This window comes from Lucilia cuprina, chromosome 2, assembly GCF_022045245.1.
Source record: "Lucilia cuprina isolate Lc7/37 chromosome 2, ASM2204524v1, whole genome shotgun sequence".
NCBI lineage: Eukaryota > Metazoa > Arthropoda > Insecta > Diptera > Calliphoridae > Lucilia > Lucilia cuprina.
The window spans coordinates 50874078-50893873 of record NC_060950.1 but is presented as its reverse complement, the minus strand read 5'-3'; the positions used below and the strand labels follow the sequence as shown (position 1 = coordinate 50893873).

The 19796-nt window shown below is 30.2% G+C and overlaps 1 protein-coding gene across 2 annotated transcripts in view; it reads right to left on the bottom strand.

The window, feature by feature from the left end:
- The window catches only part of LOC111680021 (receptor-type guanylate cyclase gcy-3-like), a 33539-nt gene extending 14238 nt beyond the window's left edge, over nt 1-19301 (bottom strand). For both annotated transcript variants that reach the window (XM_046956420.1, XM_046956421.1), the window contains exon 1: nt 18382-19301. The gene's annotated coding sequence lies outside the window, so the exon portion shown is untranslated. The remainder of the gene's footprint in view (nt 1-18381) is intronic.
- Nucleotides 19302-19796: the final 495 nt, after the last annotated feature.

The window sequence follows — 19796 nt, the reverse complement described above, 5'->3', positions numbered from 1 at the left end:
CCCACCTTAAAGTATACCGACCGACTCAGAATCGATTAAGACATGTCCGTCCGTCCGTCTGTCCGGCTGGCTGGCTGTCCATGTAAACCTTGTGCGCAAGGTACAGGCCGCAATTTTCAAGATAATTTGATGAAATTTGGATCAAGCATGTTTTTTGGCACAAGGACGAAGCCTATTAAAAATGGTTGAAATCGGTCCATTATTTCACCTAGCCCCCATACAACCGTACCTCCCGATTTGAACTTTTTATGCTATAATTACGTCAAATATTCTGCACAAATAAGTTTTATATAAGTATAAATGATACTGCAGATTTTCGTAAGGATCGGCCTATATTTGACCCTAGCCCCCATACAAACCCCCCTTCAAAAAATGACTTAAACGTCTAAAATTGACTTGTAACCATTTGTATCGCAATGAAACTCAACAAGACTAACTGTTATTTAGAAATATATCCTTTTCCCAAATTTACCGAGGATCGACCCATATTTGACCTATATAAAGCCTCATTTAGAAATTTTAGTTTTTTTTATCAATAAATGGCTTAAATATTTTGGAATTATGGTAATATTCAACATAAAAGTTTCTTTACAAAAAATAAAAATTTTATAAAAGTAAAAATATACTCATGGTGTAGGGTATCATATGGTCGGCCATGCCCGACTATACTTTCCTACTTGTTTTTAAAAAGCTTTTTCATCGTTGGTTTGTATTATTTACATTTATAATTGTAGACTACAGACACCACTTTAGTAAAAAAGGAATATTGGATTTGTGCTGATGTTTGTACAGCATAGAATTAATAGTCCAATCGGCTCATCCATGTAAACCTTGTATTCAAACTACAGGTCGCAATTTTAAAGATAATTGTATTAATTTTCTGTTGATATCAGTCTACTACATTTTATACAAGCATAACTTATAAGTACATACTGCAAAACTTCGTAATAACAACTACCCATTTGCAAAGTTCCTATCTAAAAATACTTGAACTCGTAGATTTCGTTTAAATTCGGCATAGTTAAAATGAATATAAAAAAGATACCTCAATCAATTTTTTTACGATCATATTTGAGTTTTTTCATCCAAAATACATATATATTGAATATGGTCAAATTTGCGCCATGGTTAGTACTATTAGATAGTAAGCCAGATATAAATTTTCAGATCATTTTATTTATGACTTACTATCCAATAGTAGTAACAAATTTTATCCAAATCGGAAGACATCGCTTGACACGAAATTGCCCATAAATACATATATGTATGTAAAAATATTTATACGGTACATACTTACTCCCATATCCATGAAGCTATTAATCGTTAATATATACATATATTAGTACTTATAGTAGTTTTCCATTGAAACATTTTTATATACTATCAATAAGTTAATACAGGTTAAATGTTTATTATTTTCGAAATATTCCAAAAATGTAACATGATCATTTACAAAAAAAAACCCTGCAGATGGAAAAACAGTTTCGTCATATTAATAGACATTGTTCAATGTATTGGGTTTTTCACTAAGAACGGTACATTTCCTTTTTCAATTATAGTTTCTTTAACAGAAGTTGACACTACAAGAACATTGATAATAAATGTAATAATTTAAAAATATTCATGAAACATGCATCTTTCGATGATTTAAATAATCAATTTCGCAACAAGTGAAAAATGCAAAAAAAACTCAATTCTTCTTATTAGTTTATTTACATTATTTTTTCCACAAAAACATCTATTTTTTAAGACTTAAACATTTTAAAGCTCGATGAATCAACTCACATTTGCCAGCATTTCCGAAAATAAAAACTAATCCGGTAAATTCCATTTATTTTTGAAATAATAGTTACGTATTTTAGAAGTTTTTGTGCATTATTTTAAACCAATGCCTATAAAACTGAAGGGATTACAAAAATATGTGACATATAATATAATACATATGTATATACATACATATGTACTGTGTATGTATATGTTTTCTCATGCATATTAGCACTTAAATAAATTAAATACAAAACAACAACATTTTTCTCACATACTTTTTTCGATTAGTCATCAAAACAAACATCAAAATATTTGTTACAAACTCGTGGGTAGAAAATTCTATTTTGTCTGCTCTGATATTTATTTAATGCGTTTGATTAAAGCAGAAATCCTAACATACTTACATCGTAGTGTTTATACTTATAAATATGTACATACATATGTATGTACATATGTATGTACATATGTATGTACATATGTATATATTAATATATATATAAGACTGACTAACAAAAATTGTCCCAAAATATACCTTGCTAGTTGTCAGTCGTTAGCTAGACGTTTTCAAGAAAAAGGGACTTGGCTTTTTGAAGCTGATTCCCAACATATGACGTGTCTAGAATCTAAAGAATGTGTAAGTAAGTAAGCTAGACCTTATATACATATTTGATTCAAAAATTAAAAAAAAAACATATTGATTTGTGAAAAAACATGATTTTGTTTCCATACAGAGTGAGTCTGTTTAATATACATACACATATATATATTTCTTAATATATGTTCTTCATATAATTCTATTTTGATGTATTATCATTGGTATTGCCAGTTTAGTATTTTTAGTAATAAATTACACCATATTTATGTAGTACGACCAGATACTGTGGACTGTACAATGGGCGTATTGCCATCGAAATCCTAATCAAAGTAAAATGGAGTTAGAATATAATTGTACTATAAAAACTAGATTCATCAATAAGTTGTTTATGTAATAATACCAATTTGCACATAATGTAGGGTAGCATATGTTCGAGCAAACCCATATGTTAATTGATTGTTTTTTTCTGTTTTTTTTTTTTTAATTTGTCAAAAATCATTATTTTTATTTAGTTTAATTTGTTAAATTCACTTTCGCATTAGAAATATGCAACGTGGGATTAAATTAAATCATCAAAATAAAATAACACAACTTTTACGGATTGATATTCGAATGTATTTCCAAACTACTAATTTAAAGTATAAAAAATACACTTAAACTTTTTATCAAGACAATCTAATCAGAAATATTATCCAATTTATACAACATGCTTTGTACATGAAAAATGGCGAATCTATATATATTTTTCCAAAAGTTTCAAAATTTCAATTTTATCGGAATTTCAGCGAAAAAGAAAGACTTTTCTTATGCAATATTAAAAAATATTTTGTAAAAACTGTTACCCAAAATTACCAATTTATCACAAATTTATCTTATCTACTAATTAAAGTAAATGGAAATATGTATACATAAACACTCATAATCTAACAACCAATTAAGCCCATTACATAATTATTAGTATTTATTAGAGATTATAATTTGCAACATAGTATACTTATTATGATTTTTCTATATGTATTTAACCATTTATAGATTTGTTATCATATGCCAAATATTATTCATTAAGTATTTTATGAAACTTTCAAATTCTGCAATATGTTCAACCAAGCCCTCTTCTGAAATTCACTTTGATGTTCATATTAATATTTATAATACAGTTCAACTTAATTGTAATTAATTAATGTTAGGTGTAATCCTCGACCGAAAATTAAAATGGAGACACCACATAGAGGATAGGATCAAAAAGGCACATCGGTGCTGGGCGATATGTAGGAGAACTATAGGCATGAAATGAGGTCTTTCAACCAAGGCTCTGCAAACATTGCTAGATATTTCACTTATTAAAACATATAGGCGATCTGGCCAGAAAGTCTTTCTTTAGCAGTTATAGGACACATTATGAATGTATACTGGACACATTGGAAGGTTATACACAATAATCGGACGTGACTGATCGTATACCAGACACAGAATATGTCGAAAACTTTGAAACGCTGATCCCAGATGTCTTGGTTAAGCGGAACAATAGAGCAAATATCAAAAGGAATCCTTTGTTACACGGATGGTTCTAAATTGGGGGATGAAGTGGGGCTGGAGTTCTATATTGAAGATCCAGAAGCAGAAATATACCAACGGAATGCTTAAATTGGATTCGAATAAATATATGTTAATATATTAATACTCTCCCAGAAGTAAGGTTCACATCATATGGGTACCAGCCCAGTCGGTAACGAAAGAGCGAATGTAATAGCTTTAAAGGGAAGGGAATTCGAGGCAGTTAACCTGACAATCGCAAAACCATTCGATGCAACAAAAGCTGAACTAAAAATATGGGTAAGAGAATCCCATAAGACCTTTTGGAATAATGAAACAGTGAGTAGAACCACGAAAATCCTATGGGGGACCCTGATGAGAGCAAGACGAAAAATCTCCTCAAACTGAGCAAGTCTGAAATTAGTATGATAGTACGTATTCTGAATGGACACAGAGGATTACGAGTACATTTATGTGGAGAGGACAGTGAAACTCTGGAGCACTTTCTTTGCCACTTCCAGGCATTCGTCGAAGTTAGATCCAAGTATCATGGAAGTGATGTTATTCCGGAAATAACATTCCTGACTAACACTGATTGGGAGATTCTTAGGAATTACGTTCAGAAATCAGAGTTTCTGAACACTGAAAATAATTCATTCAGTTAATTTTTTTCTTCTTCTTCTTTTCTCATAATAAGGACCCCACAACAGGCCCGATTGTGGCCTAGGTGTATTTCTTCGGATTTGATGTAATAAACATCCTCCTATCAACCTAACCTACCTAATTAATGTATGTATCATGATAATAAATACGTAAAGAATCGATCCGTATATAGGATATCCATTAAAAATAATACGCGACATTGATTGTCAGTATACACGACATTGATCATCAGTAACATTATTTAACTTTATTTTGTTAAACCAAAGTCAAGTAGAAATTTCTTTATATATTACATCATACATTTTTTTGTGTTTTGCTTATCTATTTTTGAATAACGCTGATTTAGGTTTTCGTCTTCAAAAATATTTGCCATGTGCCTCCATTATTTGAAGTCTTTTTGCTGTGTCTTGCATTTTTTTCAAAATTTTACTTAAAAATGTTTTTTGTTCATATTTCAGTAGTTGGATCACATTAACATTTAAATCGTCGCAATAAGTGTATTTCATCAAATGACGCCCTATAATATGACAGCAAAGATACGCCACGTTGTATTTTATCCATTGAATCATTTTTAGCCCTACATCAATCATATTTCTTGTCGATTTGACTAACATGGTCTAAAAGTTATGAAAAACCGGAAGTTATTATACTAGAAGTTTTTAATAAGTCCAATATTACAACAATGTTAAAGGTATAGAGGCAATAATTCAATACCACAAAGTAATAGGTACCCTTAACTGTTGTGTGTAGAGATCGGCAAACTTTTGATTCAGAAGAGCAAAAATTTATAATTTCCAAAAAAAAATAAAAACTTACAAATTCACTAAAAAATTAAGAATATGCGCTTATATTATGCACTATAAAATGGAAAAATAAGCACTAAAAATGTGAAAAATATGCACCAAAAATATTTCACATATTAATAGATATTCAGATCTTAAGTTTTTGACAACAAATATACAGGTTTTTAAGAACTATGTACTATAATACCATTTTAACGGAAGTGAGAGAGATGTAGGAAAAATTTTTTTTCGAATTTTTGGTAATGTTTTAAGTGAATTATGTAAGAACAAAATTTCATCAAGTTACCTTCCGCATTATTGTGGTTTTAAAAATTAAATAAATTTGTATTTCATAGAACATTGTATTCTTTTGTTAAATCGAAATTTTTTGATATTTATTTAAAAAAAAATTCTAAATATGTAAATACAAATTTTGTTATTAAAATGTGAAATACAGAGAAAACAAAACAATTTGTTTAAGAAAAATTATAAAATATGCAAAAAATGCTATAAAAATGTTGGAAAGAAAATATGCAATTTATAACAAAATATGCCAAAAAAAGCAACAACAAATCGATACCGTTTTGCAGCAAATTCTTTGATTCGAAAAGAAAACTAGTTAAATGTTATTTTGAGTTACTGACTATAAACATGTATTTGCATAGAAATCCTTGCCTTGGATATAACAAATGACAATACTTACGATATATCTGCGTTGTGTGTTATGTCGCAATTTGTTCGAAAATGTATTCAGTAAGAAGAGTTAAATGCCATGGAAAGGACCATAGTGTTTCCCGACTTATAATCGATTGGAATTTTATAAGAAATCGCGAAAAGAAGATAAATCAAGAAGATTTGGACGGAAGCCCACAGAGACTCTTAGTGGAATCCCGCAAGTGGCACCAATACAACTACTACTCACCAAAGTAATAAAAAATAATGGATTTTGACTAATTATCAAGACAAGTTTACATGTTACATTTGGGGATATTTCACTGTTTTATTGTACTGTTTAATTAATAGTTTCTAATCTTTTTTAAGATTTAATGTCTGTTTCTTCAGATGCACTTATGCAATCATTGACATAATTACTAATTGTGTAAGATTTGCCTTTTTTAAAAGTTTTATAAAATAAATAATATCTGTGCTTGGAACGAAAGAGCTGGCGAGCCATAGTTTGTCGACCCCTGCACTAGAGGAACGTTTTTTAACATTACTTTTTTTAACGTTATCATTTCCTATAATTTTATACGTAATTTTATTGTGTTTAGCTAGAATTTTTATATTGTATACAAGTAGGGATCATTCATGAATTTAACCGAATCATTTGTTACACATTTATTGCATACACATACGTAGTAGTTTTATACTTTGTAAACAGCCCACCCGTACTGTTTGTTATAATGGACCTCTGAATATCATTACTTAATTCAGAAACACGAAGTAACAATAAGAAAATCCAATCTAAAAATGTCTTTTATAAGCTTTAAATGTGTATTAAAAAAAATAAAACTTTAATAATTGCCACATTTAGTTCTTGAAAAATATGCTCTAAAAACTCAAATTATGCTCTAATAAGTAAAATATACAATATATGCTCTACAAATCTATTCCAAAATGTATTAATTGATCTGAAACCTGTTAATACGACGCCTGTTAATATTGCTATTGCAGTAAATAGTCTTGTGAGCAAACATTGCACAAGTACTTAGAACTACAGGGAGTTGTAAAAAAATCTGCACAATGTTAATCTGTTTTGTACTCAAGTAGCGCCATTTAATGATTGAAACTTTTAAAATAAAAAATAATAACAAATACATTGTATTCTTAAGTAAATAAATATTGTATTTGCTAACAGCATTTATAGTTAAATATAATAATATTTGTTTGTTTATATTTTTACTGTTGTTAAAAAGTAAAGAACCACAACCGCAAACAACTGATATGGAAATGAATACTACATGTATATAGTGTTGCCACTGTTAAATTTTTCTTAAACAATTTTCTACATTTTTATTTTTTTGTTATCAAGAAATTAATAGGCAACTATGTATGTCTAAAGCTACGTTCACACTTATCAAATATTTGACGAAAATGACTAACATAATATATCTTTCACGATATCAGTTCAAAACGTCTTTACTATTTGTTTTGACATTATAAGCAATTAAAAAAATCATGTAAAATCGAAAATAAGTTTAAAAAAATTACATCTTTTTCGTCAAATATTTGAAATACTAATAAAAAAGTTTAAGCTCAAGTTTTGTTGACTATTGTCAAAATTTAATATAAAAAATAATTTACCACCAAAGGTTATATATTCCGATCTTACTAGCATGTTAGTAGTTTTAGTATAACTATATATAATGCACGGATAGCTTACGTGGCGCTCACTTAGGGAATCGCATTGTTAAATGGCATATATTTTTCAACTATATGTGGACTAGCCCGAAAAAGCATGGATTTTTTCATTGTGTATATGTTTATAAGACTAAAACCCATTTTCGTCTTGATGTTTTTTATTGTTACGATCTTTTGAAAATTTTCATACAAAAATTGTAAAACTTGCCTCAGATATACTAAAGCCATTTACTATTTAATAAAACTGTGGATATTTAAGTAAAATTTTGATGGAGGCTTTTTTGAGTGGCTACGGTCAAATGAGGCCCTATAATTATAAAGTCCATCAGGGTCATTAAGACAAGTATAAAACTTGGTTTTGCAGCTTTTTGTCGAGATACGAGTATATTAAACATAATTATGAACTTAAAGGTCCTATTTGGCGGTTTCAGTTCTATTGGGCCTAGGTAAAATAATCGACCGATGTTAACTATTTTCAATAGGCTTCGTCTACAGTACCATACAAGATCCTGTGGCAAATTTCATTAAATTCGGGGGTTCAGTTGTATGGGGGCTAGATGAAATAATGGACAGATGTTAATCATTTTCAATAGGCTTCGTCCCTGGTTCAATAGAAGATCATGGACCAAATTTAATTTAATTATCTTCAAAATTGCGGCCTGTAATTTGATTATAAGGTTTACATGGACGGACGGACTTAGCTAAATCGACTCAGAAAATGATTCTGGTATACTTTAAGGTGGTACAGGGCTAATATTATTGTGCGTTACAAACATCAGCACAAACCCAATATACCCTCCCAACTAAAGTGGTGTAGGGTATAATAAAAGCGTATATCAAAGTCTATCGATTGTTCTCTCATGTTCTCCTACATTAATTCGGCCTTCTCAAAATTTTGTTGTTGTATTTGTGAGTGTATTTTAAAAACGTCGGGCACAGACCTTGCTTCGACAAGTTCTGACAGCAACTGATTTGATTTTGTTTTTCAAGTTGTGAGCAAACCGTATTATAAAAAGAAGAAGAATTAAACCTATAGTGTATGTGTATCAACTTAGCGTCAGCAGAATTTTCTTATTCTATCATTCCGCGTACTTCACGCGTGCTATGAAATGGCAATTTTGAGCTCCTCTTGCCTAAACTAATAAATCTACTACTTTTAACTCTACAAAGCCAGCAGATACAACTCTGCTTTTTCTAAACAATACTAAAAAATACAAACACAATTAAAACAAATATGAATGCATGGCCGATCATATGATACCCTACACCTGTGAGTATGTTCAATATGTGGATTATTTTTTTTAATGATAAATAATTTAAATTTGTTTTTTACCTTAATTCCGGAATACTTGTACATATTTTTGACAAAAAAAAGAGTTTCTATATCGGGGCTCATATAGGGGTAAGGATAAATAAGGGCCTACCCTTATAAGTTTTGGTAGAGGCATTTATGTACTTCTACTTCAAAGTGATTTTTGGCCTTCAAGCCATTTTCTGAAGAGTTTGTATGGGGGCTAAGGTGAAATTAGGACCCATACATTTAAACTTCTATAAACTGCTATAAAACTAAGTTTTGCGATTTTTTGGCATATTAGAACATTTAACATAATAATGAGCCCAAAAGCCCTATTTGGGGGTACGGTTGTATAGGGACTAGGCAAAATAATGGACTGATTCCAACCATTTTTGGAGTTATTTCCTGCATTGCCGGTTTTACACAACAAGTTTTTAATATTAATATATTATGCAGTTAAACTATTACTGGATGTCATTTAATACATACGTTAATTGTTGTAATAAATATTAAGTTTATTTTAGGTATTTTACAATCAATGGAATGCAAGCTAGATTTGACAAAAGGAAAACGAAACAGAGATTTTTGATATACATATGTTTTTTAACTAATTCATCTGGTAACTGTGTTCATTACATACATATGCTCGATGTTTACAATTTGTACTGTTTTATAACAATTGTTAGGTAATCTAAATATAATTGTTGTTGGTCTTTTTATTTGCTGTTTATACCCTTAATTAAGATGAGGTTATTTTAGAGTTTTTCACTTCGTTTGTTTTATTTTTCTAATTCTGACAATATAATTTGTCTTTCGTCACGGATGTACTCTTTGAAAACGCGGTTGAAGGTAATCGCCACTTTAGTGTCCCTTTCGTAAACGAGAGAGTGGACTCTTAAAAAAAAACTTAAGCTTTTTGTCTCTCTCATCGGAATCTATGGCGTATTTGCTTATGACAAACAAAGTGTCACCTGTACATGAATGAATGTCGAACGATTAACGTGAGCACCTGCCTTGACGGCCTTATCTCACGGTGGTCTTTTTCATCCACTGGGTAGATTGGAGACGGTTTACCATACGCCCCTGAACTCCTCTATGAAGAACTCAGGTAGCAATTTTGGTACATGGATGTCCGGTCCATGTACAAGCACTTTGTTGAAGTACTCGAGCTATCTAATCTCTTGCCATAGCAGCCCCGTTGCGGAATGACAGGCCGCATTGGAATAAATCCGCGTACCCCGACAAAGAAAAAGCAATAACTGGTCTAAATTCAATAGAAGGGGTGACGAGTCTCAACATATCAGGTGATATCAATCTTCCGACAATGCGGAAGTGACCACCCTTAATGATGTCATGAAAGAATTGCATTATTAAAAATGCAATCTCCATCATCTAATGACCCATTCCAGTGCCTTCCTTAACCTCTTAAAGCCCGCACACTACTGAGATGGCTCTGTTGTTTTGGCCTAGACACCTAGAGACATATTTGGTAGTCCGAAATACCCAACAAAATGGATCAGGATCCCTCTTTTATGAACCGATCAATGTAACAAAGGAAGTAGGAATTTCCAAAGTCAATTAATTCCAATAATTGCCCCGACAAATAGTCGCGCAGCTTGTATCAATATATCCTGTTGAGATGGCAACAGCACCGAAGAACTTTCCCGAAGCGTAAAAAGGCATACTAAATCAGTACTAATCTCCAATATATGGAGACTTTCCCGATCTTTCACCAATTTTAGCATCAGTTCCATTCCCATGATCATAAAGATCAATCTACGGGATGACAAGAAACCATTGAATACTGACCTGACAATTCCCCAGCATATACTGGCGTCCCACTACACGAACGGGAAGAGATACCGATCGGGTTTAGGAATTCAGCATATGCTGCTTTGTACACAGACCTGTTCGAAGAAAGATTTATGCGATTTTGGGTATTAAACCACAGCCACTACGTGGATCCCGAAGGAACCTCAACCAACTGACCAGCCAGGACATAGTCCTGCGGGCAACTGGCCACCCTTAGTGTCAGATTATATGGTACTCTGGTTAGACCTCATGCCAAATCATTCCGAGGCGAAGCCAAGGATACATTTGACATCACCAGTTTATAGTCCCGGCAGACTAGATGTATTGGTAGCACCTCTTTACCCGGGGATTGCAATACACCATGATGGAGATTTCATCATGGAAGCATGCCCCCGGAGGTGTTACCTGTACAGTCGGTGGCGAGGAGTAACCTCAAGTGGGAAAACTATCATTAGTAATTCCGGACTGTCCGACAGAACTGCTGGGTATTCTAAGGCGCCGAATATAAGTATGATTCTAAGTTGTTTCATATGCACACATGTGTGTTTATGTATACTGTTTGAATATGTTCTGTTATTATGGATATTATTTAAATTCAATTCAAACAGTTGTTTGTTTGTAGATCTTTAGTTAAATATGAATTTAAAAAAAAATAAAAATATGAGATACCTAAGGCAACTAATTGTTATATATTAAATGTTTTTATTTATAATGAGGTATAAGTATGTACTAACACATATCTTTTTTGCAAAAAAATTATCAAATAACTTTCGTTTTATCCCAGAAATTTCAGTGAAACAGTAAACAGTTTCTTTGTTTGCGAATTTAAATAAATAATATGTACGCGTTTATTTTCAAAAGTTATAAGCAAACATAAAAATTTAAATTCAAAAATTTCTCGACTTCCATACTTTAATATTTCAATAGTATTCTACTATTCTAAAAAAGTACGAATTTCTGAAAATACGAATAATATTAAACAAAATAATATAGGGTGTTTAACCTCATCATAAAAACTGTAGAGCATGAAAATTAGTATGGACCATCAGGCAGAAAAGTGTTAAAATAAATGTATAAAATAAAAAAATATTATTTATAAATGCATTATTATAAAAGTGTACATTAGTGGTAGTAAAATTTAAATATTTGCATCCCAATCCTGATCAGTAATGTTCATATTTAAGGCAGTTTTAAATCTGTTAAATGCATAACATATCAATAAAAAGCATTTCCATAAATAATGCACTATATAAACTCTCGGAGATATGAACCTTCAAAGTATATAAACATATAAACGAATCAAAAAACATTGTAAATAAGACAAAAAACAAACTAAATGTAATGGAATGGATAAAATTATAAACTCTCGGAGATATGAACCTTCAAAGTATATAAACATATAAACGAATCAAAAACCATTGTAAATAAGACAAAAAACAAACTAAATGTAATGGAATGGATAAAATTAATTTATTTTAAAGAATACATTCTACTTATTTCTAATTAAAATGCTATTATCAGGGCAACTAAAAATATGCAATGTTATATTTTTGCTGGGCGTCGATTGGACAACTGAGTTAGCTATTTACCCATTTCAGAAAATGACTTTATTTATAAAATCCGACATTAAAATAAAGTATTAACAAAATTGTGGCAAAAAAATTATCATAGAATAATTACCATCAATAATGATGGGGGTATTCCGTTTTGCACAAATACTTTCAGTTAATACAATTGGTTTGGTATTGAAAGTGGGCAATATTGGTCCGCGATTTCGCCAGGCTCCCATATAAAGCCCCCTTTAGAAAATTACTTTATCGCTCATATAAAGCCCCCTTCAGAAAATTACTTTATCGCTCATAACTGACTCAAAGAAGCATCAATAGGGGTGAAATTCGACACAAATATGTTTCATAGGAACCTAAATCACTTTGTAAAATTTTATAAGGATAGGCCTACCCCACACATAAAATGCCCTTCGTAATATGACTTTAATGCTCATAACATAATAATATGGGTAAAAAACGAAAGAGGACAAATCTAATATTTATATCTTGTATTTCGTTTTTGTTTTTAAGAATAGAAAGATATAAAAAACATCCTTCCAAAAGTTTATACTTTATTATCCTTGAAATTTTATAATAATTTTTTCCAAAAAAATATATTTATAAAAAAGATAATGGAGTATATCTCTTTCAAATTTTGTGTTCATATCTCTATTTGTTTAACTTTTATTAATCTTTTTTAAATTATCCCACATAATAATTTAATAAATTTTTCACATCAAAAAACTTCATATGTTCTTTTAGCAAAAATAATGTGAATAAAAATATGAAATTTGACAATGTGAAGCGGAGTGTCATTTTCTCTACGATATAATTAAAAAATAATAATAATGTGAAAACCTTGTAGGGCATGAAAGTACAAAAACCATTAACTATGTATATTATTTTAGTTTTTGACATGTCATGATATTTACTTTTTATTATTGTTTTAAATCATGTTTTTATTAAAACATAAAAAAAATTAGGTATATCAAGGACCTCTCCTCTCCACGAATAAAAGGAATAATTTTTTGCTAATTTTTGGGCAATCATATGTAAGTCAAAAGTTATTGAGAAAATCAATTTTTTAGGACTTTTATTTTTTTAAACTTAGGAGATTTCATGGACGTTTTGTCAAAACTAGAAGAATCACATTGTCAATGGACATAACTTTTAATTTTAAAAGTCTCATTATGTCCACGGCATTTGTGACATTATTAAAACATAAATGTATTGGAAAATGTGTGTAAGATTTAAGAGTGTGGTATTCTTATCCTGGATAAAATCGCTCTTAACTTTGCTGAATGTTGTATTTTGGATTCATTTAAAAAGTCTTCAGTTTTTTCAGTCAGAAACTCCATATTATTTAATTTAACATATGTTTTTTTAAATTGACTATAAAAAATAAGGATTAACATTTTAAAGGACATTTTTTCTGTTTTTTATTCTGACATGTTAAAACAATTTCATTCGTAAGAACACTGATATTCTCCTCTTTCATTCGATACCCATATTGAACTACTAGACCAAACCAAATTTTAGCGAAATATAATCTTCTTCTCAAACTCTCAAAACGGTGTAATATCAAAGTTTATTAATAAGGATGTTTTGATGGTTCGGCATGGCCGAATATAGAAACACTCTACTTGTTGAAGCTTATTTTTAAATTTTAAGGGCGTATTATATGCGCACAAAACACATTTTTAAGAGCTTATTTTTGGTTTGCACTGGCTATGACTATTTATTAAATTTAATTACAAATTACAATTAAATACGAATAGCAAAAACTGTTTTGCATATTGGACTTATTCAACGTATTTCTAAATTTTGATTAATTATCATGCGCAACCTTAACATTGTAAGTAAAAAAATTACACACACTATAAGATACAGTTAAAACGAATCGAACATAATGGAGAAAGATCTGTTTACATTTTAGAAAATCAATTGCATGATTGAAATTAGTCACAGACACAGGTGTGTCGTTAAATAAAGGAAACTGTGCCAACTCACTATTCCTTTTTTAAATCTACACATCACAGATACAACACATATATCTTAAATCTGCATTAAATTGTTTTGGAAAAATTGTGCTTTCAAAAAGTACCAAACAATTTACCCAAATTTGATCCTCTAGTTGCCTTAGTAATCGATTTCCAAATAATAATATACCAACAGCTTATTTCAAATTTTATAAAAAAATGGCTCAATAATTTTGAATAAAATCAAACTTCCCGTTTTTCCCAAAGAAATAGAAATTATTTTGTTGAAATAAATAAAACTTTTGAAACTTTTGATTTTGCGTGAGAGAAAGGGAAAGTATATCATTTATATCTCTAGCGGTACGCTGTTTCTCGTATTTGGAAACTTGTTTTGTTATTCTTTTCATTCGTACAACAAATCAATGCAATTAATACGTAGTTTCTGAAACAAAAGTTTCTATGTGTGGACATTAAGGAAATTTCAAAAGTGAATTAAGAAAAAGATTTCTAGTGTGGACGAGGCCCTGTATTACTAATATTGTGACGGATAATCAAGAAAACCAGTTTTACCCGTTTTTCCCCAAAATATTCAAAAATCCCTCCTAATGCCGGCTTTACTCGATCGCACAAGTGTAGAAGAGTACGAATAGGATCGTCTAAATGGAATATGTAATGAAACTATCACACATTGAGAGAGAATACGGATGGAAAATTTGACAGTCGTATGGCTCACTTCACGTTTTGAAATGATTCAAAAAACAAGCAGTTCGCATTAGCCCAGGGATGTATTTTTATGTAAACATATACAAAAAAGTGAAACAACTGTTTCCATCTTATATTTATTCTCTTTTTTTTGTTATACGGATGGAATTTTACTTTTTCATTAGACTAAGTGGATCTACATATCCAAAACTACATCTACTTTAAAAATTTCATGATTCTAGGATTAGCCGTTTGGGCTGTACGTTTTTACAAAATTGCACTGTATTTTGTTTCTATAAAACCAGCTGGCCTAAAATCTAATACAAAAAAGTTGGCAAACAACTTGATAATCGAGTAACTAAATGACTGATTTTTAGTGTTGCCAAATACAACACTGAACTTAAATCTAAAATATCTTCATATTTTAATGATAGCTTGACATTTTTATTTTAGTAATGAGTTTAGAGGACAAACATTCAGAAATTTAAATTTCAGTGTAACATTTAGTCTTCATGTGTTTTTCACAGGATGACATTCTGTTGGAATTAAAAACTAAGTATTCTATTTAATTTTAAGTTCATCAAGCAAGCATGTCGTTAAAGCAGCCACACAGCTTTCTAAAAGGTTTGTCACTACAACGTTTGTCCGAAAGGTTTTGGTATAATGGCGTATTATATCTTAATATTCGTTGACGGAAATTTTACGAAATTTTACTTATAAGAAATTCAGAGCAAACGATTCCATTTAAGATATTTAACATAAATGAGACATTGATTTATTGATATTGCAAGAATCTGCTGTGTCAAATCTCTTAGAAAAATGTATATGTTTGCATTTTGCCAAGTTAAGTTTTATTAAATTTCGTTTACACCAACTGCAACTGTTGCTTAAATTGTTCTAGATAACAGGGTAGCTGCTGCTCAATTTAGCTTGGTATACCATCAGGCCCGTTTGATAATGATTACTTGAAGCATTTTAGACATTTAAAAGTTGTGGACAACATAGATTAATTTTTGCATAAATACACTAGCATAAATTTAGTTGGAATAATAAAATCATGTAGAACCACAAAGATCCCCTGGGGCAACCCAAACGAGAGTAGAAGACTTTTTCAAATGGGCAAGTCTGAAGTATGATAACACGTATTTTGAGTGCGTATACAGGAATATGGACACAACGGAGAAGATATTGAAACTCTAGAACACTTTTTGTTTTCGTCAAAATTAGACTCAAATATCATAAAGTGATATTGTTGCGGAAATTACATCGAGAAAACTTTCCAACAATGATACCTTCATTGAATAATATAAATATAAGTTTTTTGTTTCTACCAACAAACATTTTTCAAGCAAAAGAGCTCACAACAGGTTCGTCCTAGAATCAGAGATGATATTACATGGTCGTTCGACTGTATATTGTATATTTATTGCATCGAAACAAAACAAAAGGCCCTATCTACAAAAACAATTATATATTAAAGGTTAAAAGTACAACTTATCCATTTGTATATACGTTATTGTCAATTATCATAAAAATTTATATTTTCCATTATCAATAATATGTTTATTTAAATTTCGTTGATAGAAAACAATATAGAAACAAATTTAAACAGTTTTTTGCTTCACTTTTCTCTTCTACCACTATTATTTGGAATTTAAGATGTAAACTGTGTCCAGTTGTGGCTTAAACTTTAGTTAAGTTTTTAAAGCATTCTTTTATTTAAATTTTGCATTTTTGGGAAGAAACATTAATGATTTTGGAACGGTTTCCATGCTCCTTACTTCAAAACTTAAAATTGGTAAATAAATAGTATTCTCGTTGATTTCGTTTAGTTTTTTTGAGCAGCTATTTTAATTTATAATATTTTTAATTTCAAGCAAGTGGTGAATTGAACTAACTAGGAATACTACTACTTAAAAATACAGAGCGTGCCAATTTTCTGGCGCATAAAGCAGTCATACTACTTTATTTTTAAATTCGATGTTTAGACAAAGGTATATTTTAAGCAAATGAGAGAGAATTTATTTTTTATATCGAGTTTGGGGAAATTCCTACATATAGAACTTATTTGCGAAAATTGCACTTCTTGAAATATGAATATGAAGATTTTCTAAAATTTAGTTGAGAAGTACGGAAATGTTTAATTATTTAATGAAATAAACAAATATTTGATGAAATGTTTTAAGAATGGTATTATTCTCAAGGGCCAAAGAATGAAACTTTATGATCAGATTATGGGATATAAAATTAAATAAAAATGTTATAACTTACACCCCAACACAATGCAAAATTATTACAAAAAATGGAATAAATAATAAATTAACTTTATTTAAAACTGACAAGTCGTTATCTTAGTAATGGATTATATTCCTCAGAAGTATGGAAAACAGATGTCGTCCCAGCAGTTCGACAAAGAGCCAATGCATACGAAAAATACAGTAATTTCCACTAATAGTTAACCACCTGGATGATCGTAATACGTATATATTAGGTCATTTCGTCACAAATAAACTCTTTGTAAACGAGAATATAGACAGTCTTCACTTTAGTGTCCCCTTTGTAAGCGAGAGCGGAGGCAAACTGCCTCTTTGTACGGTGTAGAGTGACGATTGACTTCCTCGTAGGACAAGCCCATGTTAAAATGGTTGGTCACCTGGGTAGTCAGGTGGCTAGGGGCCACCACAAGTGGTATGTTAAGTGGTCAGTTCGGGACTGTCCCGTCGAACTGCTGGGGTGCGTTAAATTTTATCGGCCACTATGTATATAAATATATACATACATTCATGGTTCTTTATTAAAAAGCGACTGTTACGAATTTCATTTTCATTATAAAATTTCGATTAAAGTACAAAAACTTTTATAACAAGAAAATAGTTTTTTTAAGGTGACCTCACATGTGAGATGAATGAAAAAAAGGAAAATCACATCCTTTTCAGAATGAAACCACTTCACATTTTTAACTTCAAATTGACAATTGTAAATGGTAATGTTAGTTTCTCAAATTAGTAAAAAATTAGAATATTTATAATTGATTTTAATTTAACTTAATTTATAATTGTAAAAATTTTACTAAATAGGTTATTGGAGTGCTATTGAAATTTTCGCCGAGTTTTAACTTAAATTTTCCTTTAACCTCTTCCATGTTCTCCAGAAATGTTGGTATTTAATCTTGTTCTGAAAACCAAACATTAGAGTAGGGTGTAATAAACGTTTAAAATGCACTAATTTTGAATGCCCATATACCAACAGGAAAGAACATGCTGGCCAAATAAAATGTTGCAAATATAAACAAATAACACAACTGCATTACACAACTGCATATATAAACAAAATACACAATACGTACATTTAGTGGATGTTGCCATTTAACACTGACCCTGATTGTAATAAATTATTATTTTTATTTGTTTTTTATTTCTTTTTTTTTTCTTCACTCATTCATCAATTTCACACACGACAATGTAAATAAATATATATACCGTATGTTTATGTTTTTATATTTGTTGTTGTTTTTCATACATATACATATGTATATTTTATTAACTTGTATCAATATCAGTAGATTATTGTATCAATCGTAAGAATGTACATTAGACCTACCACTAGAAACTAATATTTGACATAGTCGTGTCTGAGTTTATAATTTTATGTAAAAGAAATTGATAACAATTTTGTAAAACTCATTTTTAAATATACAAAATTTTTTTAATACTTAAACATTCCTATTATGCGACCGGCCGGCTTTATTTTTTGCATCACTTATTTAAAATACATTTCACACAAACTTATTATTTATATTCAGTAGCAAAGTAAAATATACTAGAAACATATTTATGAACATACAGATGTATGCTTGTCTGTACATTAGATATATCGACAATTAATATTATTGGTATTATTTACATGTGATTAATTTTGTAAATACTTTTTATTTATTATCTTAAACGCATTTGTTATTTTTTTACTTTTTTAAGAGAACACTTAATTATAATTATTATTTATATTTATTTTAAATGCGTTGTTGTTGAAAACAATTATAATAAAGAACTTTAACTGAGTGTTGTATATTTAAAATTTGTTTTAAATGCGATGTTATTGAAACAAATTATATTTAAGAACTTTAATGAGAGATCTTCATATTCGCGCACACTTGCTTTACTCGCTCCGTATACAATAAGCTACTAAACAACGTAAAAGACCAACGAATATGACAACTTCCGAACCGAAAACAAAATTAGCTAAAAATTTATGACACGACTACCACATACAGCGTCAAGTGAGCAACTAAATTAAAATTGTGTTTAACGCATAGCGCGCACAACCGAAATGCTCATCATAATCATCATTATCACCTTTTTGTGAAGACGAAGCGTAACTGAACGATAGACGGAGGTACATACATATGGCACAGCGAACAGAAGAACGGACAAATGTAAAACAAACGGACAAGTGGGCATACAATCTAATTAAACTACTGGAGTTTATAAAATTGCGAAAGCGTCAGCGTCTATGCCATAGCTGACGCCTACTATGACAGCGACTATGATTTTATATGACTTTTGACAGCGCAGAGAGAAGGATACAATGTAACCGCATTCGTTTTTCTTTTGGTGATTTTATTTATTTGGTCACATTATTTTTAATAAACTAAGGCTTGTAAACTCAAGTTATCAGAACTTGTACACCTTGTTTATAATGAGTTATGATCTTCTCAAGTTGTAAAATTTTGATGAAAGTGAACCTTTCACCAAATGGATTCTC